The sequence below is a fragment of the Taudactylus pleione genome, unplaced genomic scaffold (genome assembly GCF_031769625.1).
Source record: "Taudactylus pleione unplaced genomic scaffold, aTauple2 ptg000259l, whole genome shotgun sequence".
Classification (NCBI taxonomy): domain Eukaryota; kingdom Metazoa; phylum Chordata; class Amphibia; order Anura; family Myobatrachidae; genus Taudactylus; species Taudactylus pleione.
In genome coordinates, this window is record NW_028284661.1 from 1,472,915 (window position 1) to 1,478,945 (window position 6,031).

The window sequence follows — 6,031 nt, forward strand, 5'->3', positions numbered from 1 at the left end:
CTTATGATTTGTCTATCAATGAAAAGTTTTTAAAATTGTAAAAAAAAACTGTTGCCATTTTCCATGAGTTACTTCACACATAACAAATAGTAACATGATTTTCTAAAAAGTTAACTACAATGTAGCTTTACAAATTATTTCCATTACCTAAGAAAAGAAACTCAAAGACGCGTGCCATATGTGATGAACATACAGCCATAAACCCTTAATTTTAACTTTTAAAATCAGAGGCTCCATTTTGAACCCAACAAGATCTTTTAAAGTGCCAAGAGATGAGAATGGTTGTCTCTAAAATCATTTATTGATTATCTGGTGTTGTATTACACATTATAAGCGACGGAGTATTGGTGCAAATGTTTGCAGATTTTTCCTTAGCAGGTGATGTTCTCGCAGGAGACACTATCTCAGCAGCTTAACCTAAGTACACAGAAGGTAAATGGCCACTTTCACTAGGGTTCCTTTCTCATTACTATACAATTGTAGAAAAAGCTGTATTGTTATTACCATGCATACATTATCATCTCTCTCTTAAAGGTAAAAAAAAGCATAGGTTATCACTAGAATCTGGCGAGAGTGATGTTTTAAAAAGTTACTAAAATACCTTCATATTTGGTTAGATTGACATTGGACATATACTGTGTCTATGTAACATCTTGATAAAAAATGGGGAAAGGGAAGAGATTCCGGCACTGGGTTTTGTATTTTCATTAGTGATAGAAAAAGCCAGAATTCTACAAAAATTTAGAGGTTGTTGTTTCCTATTCAGAAATGGTGGACTGGCGGTGCTGCCTGGAGTAGGATTGGTCAGTAGAATAGCCAAGAGCAGGACATATTTTGTATTTAAAACATACTGTTTATTGTTTAAATTCACAAATTTTGTGAGGAATAGTGGCAGGCTTACAATAATAATGATACAAGTAGTGCACATTGTGTGGGCTTCAAGGGTTCTCTGTGAAAGAAAAGGTGAAATATAAATAAAAATAGATTAGATAAAGTGTAAAGCACAAAAAAGTAAAGTAAAGTAAAGTTAAATGTGAGCTGCTCCACAGTATAATGTATCTTTAATACTTATGGTCACTTGTATGGGCATAAAGATCAAAGCATTTTTGAGAATAATTATTTATTCACCACATATTATCCTCTTAAATACTATACTAATAGATACAACATGATGGACAATGTTCATGTTTGCGGTAACACCTCTAATCTCTGTTACAGTTTATTAATTATATAGGTTAGAATACATTTTAGATGGCAATCAAAATCTAATTTAATTAGAGATGAGAGGGTCCAGTTCTCAGAGAACCGGACCCACCTGAACTTACAGATCTGAGGCGAGATCCGAGTCCCGCTAGGGTTTTCCCACCTGACTTGGATCTCAAAGTGAGGCAAAGCATCATCATCCTGCTGTGTCGGATTCTCGTGGGTTTTGGATTGTATAAAAGTCTCTCCCCACGGTGATCAGCTCCATTTGCTTGCTGAGTCCCAGGCTGTCAGGGCTATTTTTCATCTGTGAGGGGCTGCTGTTTCATGCATGAGGGGCTGCTGTTTCATCTATGAGGGGCTGCTGTGTCCATCCACAGGTTGCTGCTTCATCCACGAGGGGCTGCTGTGTCAGGGGTTGTTGTGTACATCTAGGGCAGGGGCTGCTGTGTCCATCCTTGGGTTTATGACTGTGTCCATCCAGGAGCAGGGTCTGCAGGAATGTATAGTAAAAAATAATTGACACTGGAAATGCAGTGTATTCATAAAAATAAAAAAATATTGTCACACTGTAAGTGGAAAATGCAGTGTATTCATAAAAAATATTGTCACACTGTAAGTGCAAAATGCAGTGTATTCGTAAAAAATATTGACACTGTTGGTGGATACGCAGTGTTTTCATAAAAAATATTGTCACACTGTAAGTGCAAAATGCAGTATTCATAAAAAATATTGTCACACTGTAAGTGGAAAACACAGTGTATTCATAAAATATATTGTCACACTAAGTGCAAAATACAGTGTATTCATAAAAAAATATTGACACTGTTAGTGGATACGCAGTGTATTTGTAAAAATAATATTGTCAAACTGTAAGTGCAAACTGCAGTGTATTCATAAAAATATTTTCACACTGTAAGTGCAAAACGCAGTGTATTCGTAAAAAATATTGTCACACTGTAAGTGGAAAACACAGAGTATTCGTAAAAAATATTGTCACACTGTAGGTCATTGTTACCGCAGTGTACTATTTCAAATTGGTACAAATTGATGTGTGTGCTGTACCCCACTTCATTTGTGTTTGTTATGGAGAACGATCAGTTGAGATTGCAGGAACCATATACTGGTGGTGGAGCTGCTACCAGTGCCACCAGTCATGATGATACTAGTCCATCTACATTATCTACTAAAGCCTATGCCCAAGGGCATACAGGGCTTAAGTCAAGGCATCTAAAATCAACCAAGCAATGTTTTACATTGTTAAAGAAAACAAAATAAAAGCTAAGTTGGCTGCAGAGAAAGAAAAAATTGGCAATATGCCATTAATTACACGAAGTGGCAAGGAAAAGATAGGGCCTTGGCCTTTATTCATGACTGATGGTTCTGCATCTTGTTATGATGATATAAGCCCTTTTCCCTGTAGAAGTGTCAAAAAAATGTAAATCGCTAAGGCACATGAACCAACAGTGTGTTTAGAAAAGTCCCAGATCCCCCAGGAGAGTCCAAGTGTGTCGGTGGTTGTCATGTGTGAACCTGACCTTTCTAATACTGTATTTGAAGAGGATACTCCTTCCACCAATTGTGTGCCCTCTGCAACTGTGGGGATAAGCAGCCAAGTCAACATGCTGATGTAGAAATCGAGGATGCTTCTGTGGAATTGCACCAGGAGGATGAGGAGGATATTTCTGTAGTTGGCAATAACAAGGTTGATGAGGATGTTGATGCCAAGGATGTTTGTGTAAAAACTGTAAATCAGACAACAGTTGATGCCCATGGTGGGAAAAATCCCATTGTTGTCATGCCTGGGCAAAGAACCAAAAAATCCACTTCTCATGTGTGGAATTATTTCCACCCAAATCCAGACAACCTTTGTCAAGCCAACTGTAACCATTGCCAAGTAGCAGTGAGTAGAGGTAAGGACATTAACTATCTAGGAACCTCCTCCCTATTATGTCACTTGCAGCGCATTCATCTAATTGAAAAGGGTTTTTCAAATTCAGAAACTTTGGCTAAAAAAATGTAACTAAAAACAAACAAGTGTCAACTAGTTGCTCCTGTCTATCTGGATCCAAGCACCTGCAATCTCCACCACCAACACCTGCATCATCATCAACATCCTCAATCGTGATCGGAAGTAGTCCTGCATCCAATTTCATAAAAATGACTCACTCCTCTTTTATCCATGGTTCCTCAGAAGGATCCTTGAGTGCTATGCCTGTTGCTGCTGCTGTGAGTGGACAAGGAAGAAGACTACTTTTAGTTTAACCAAATAATTGACTGTCAAACAATCCTTTGCAATGAGGAACAAGTATGACAGCAGACACCCAGTTGCACAATGGATTACTGACGCCATAACAGCTATGCTGGTATTAGATATGCATCCAGTATCCACCATTAATGCAGTGTGATTTAGACAGTTGATTGAGGTCCTTTGTCCCTGCTACCATTTCCCTTCTAGATTCCACTTCTCTAGAATAGCAATTCCCAATCTGTACAAGGACATTAAAAAAAAAACCTTATTAATGTCCTCCAAAATGCCATTGTGCGCACTGTCCACTTAACCACAGAAATGTGGACAAGTGGGACAGGGCAAAATAAATATTACATGACTGTGACAGTCCACTGGGTAGGTGTATTGCCTCCAACAGTGCAAACAGCAGCAGCATCTAACAAATGCCAGCTCATTCAGAGGCAGGCTACTCTGTGTATCACCGGTTTCACTATGAGGCATACCGCTGAGAATATCTTAGAAAAACTCAGGGAAATCATTGCAAAATGGCTTACCCCACTTGGACTCTCCTCAGGATTTGTGATATCTGACAATGCCAGCAATATTGCGCGAGCATGACATGTGGGCAAATTCAAACACATCCCTTGTTTTGCTCACACAATTAATTTGGTGGTGCAACATTTTTTTTAAAATGACAGGGGGTGCAGGAGATGCTCTCATTGGCTTGAAATATTTTGCGACATTTTCTAAATTCAGCAACTGTGTGTCGAAGATTGCAGCACTAGCAAATATTGTTGAATTTGCCCTGTCATCAGCTGAATCAAGAGGTAGTAACTAGGTGGAATATGCTTCAGCAGATGGAGGAGCAGCAAAAGGCCATCCAAGGCTAAACTATGGCCTATGACATAGGGAAAGGAGCGGGAATGTACCTTAGCCAAATGCAGTGGAGAATAATTTCTGTGTTGTGCAAGATTCTCAAACCCTTTGAACTTGCCACATGTGAAGTTAGTTCAGACACTGCCAGTTTGAGTCAGGTCATTCCCCTAATCAGACTTTTGCAAAAGCACCTGGAGAAACTGAAGGAGGAGGTGAAATGGAGTGATTAAGCTAAGTATGTTGGACTTGTATGTCAAGCCCTTCATTCGCTTTGCCAGGATCCAAGGGTCGTTAATATCTTGAAATCAGATCACTTGATCAGATCACAAATCACCATACTTGATCCAAGGTTTAAGTCATACCTTGTGTCTTTCTTTCCAATGGACATAAATCTGAAAAGATGCAAAGAGCTGTGGGTGAAAAAATTGTCAGCTCAAGCAGCATGTGACATGACAGCATCTCCTCTTTCAGTTTCTGCGGCTGCCAGGAAAAAACAAAATTTTCCTAAGATACCCACTGTTTGTGGTGATGCAGATCAGTCAGCAAAACATAATGACATCTGGTTGCTTCTGAAAGAACTGCCTACAATGAGTGACATGTCTACCGTGACTTTGTCTGATACGGTCTCTATTCAGAGAATGGTGGCTGATTATTTTAGGGATAGCATCCAAATAGGCATGTCAGGCAGTCAGTTTCACTACTGGCAGGAAAAAGAGGCAATTTGGAGTCCTTTGCACAAACTGGTTTTGCTTTACTTAAGTTGTCCACCCTCCAGTGTGTACTCTGAAAGAGTTTTCAATGCAGCCGTGAACCTTATCAGTGATCGGCATGGAAAATATGATGTTCATCAAAATTAATTACAAATTCCACAAGGAAGATCTTTACCGTCAATGAAGTAAAAAAAAATACAGAAGTGTCTGTAATGGTGGATTCCAGCAGGGACAAATTAATATTGTGTGAAGAAGAGGATGTACACACTGATGATGAGGATGATGATGATGATGATGACATCTGATCATACCTATGTTGTGAAGCCAGTTTGTGTATGGGATCATTGCCACCAATGTCCACAGCGCATTGGAAGCTTGTTTTGTGGGGGTCCAAACAAACCAAACATTTCAGCCACAAGTGGCAGTCCCTTGTGATTATTTTGTTAAACTGTGTAAGTCCTGTTTCATATATACAACATAGAGGCGGGTGGTAGGACCCAAGGACAATTCCATCTAGCACCTCTTTTCTTTGCATTATGTGCTGTTTGGGGCATTGCTGCCTGACATTTTTAATTTTATGGTTTATGCATGTCCAGAAATTGTAATGACCACAGACAGCATCTCCTACATGCCCTTTTCATTTCTTTAAAGAAAATTCTGAACCCCCTAACAGTATTAAAATTGAACATCTATACACACCTTCCTATACCTTCTAATATCCTGCCTATACCTTCTAAGGTAGATGCTAATTTGCGTACGCAGTCATACAGTAAATTAAGACTTAGACCTGGAATCTGTGGTTCCAAAGCACAAGTGTTATTCAAGTAAAAGTTCAGACAGTTACACGCAATTGATCCAGACACAATTTAGGTGCAAAAGGAATTATACAGACCCAAGTGCAGTATACATACGCAGCTCTAGCGGTACCAGATGTTAGGCATCAGCAAGAAACCCCTCAGTCAGCATTGAGCATGAAGACTAAAGACCCAGTGTTTGAGCACACATATTTATA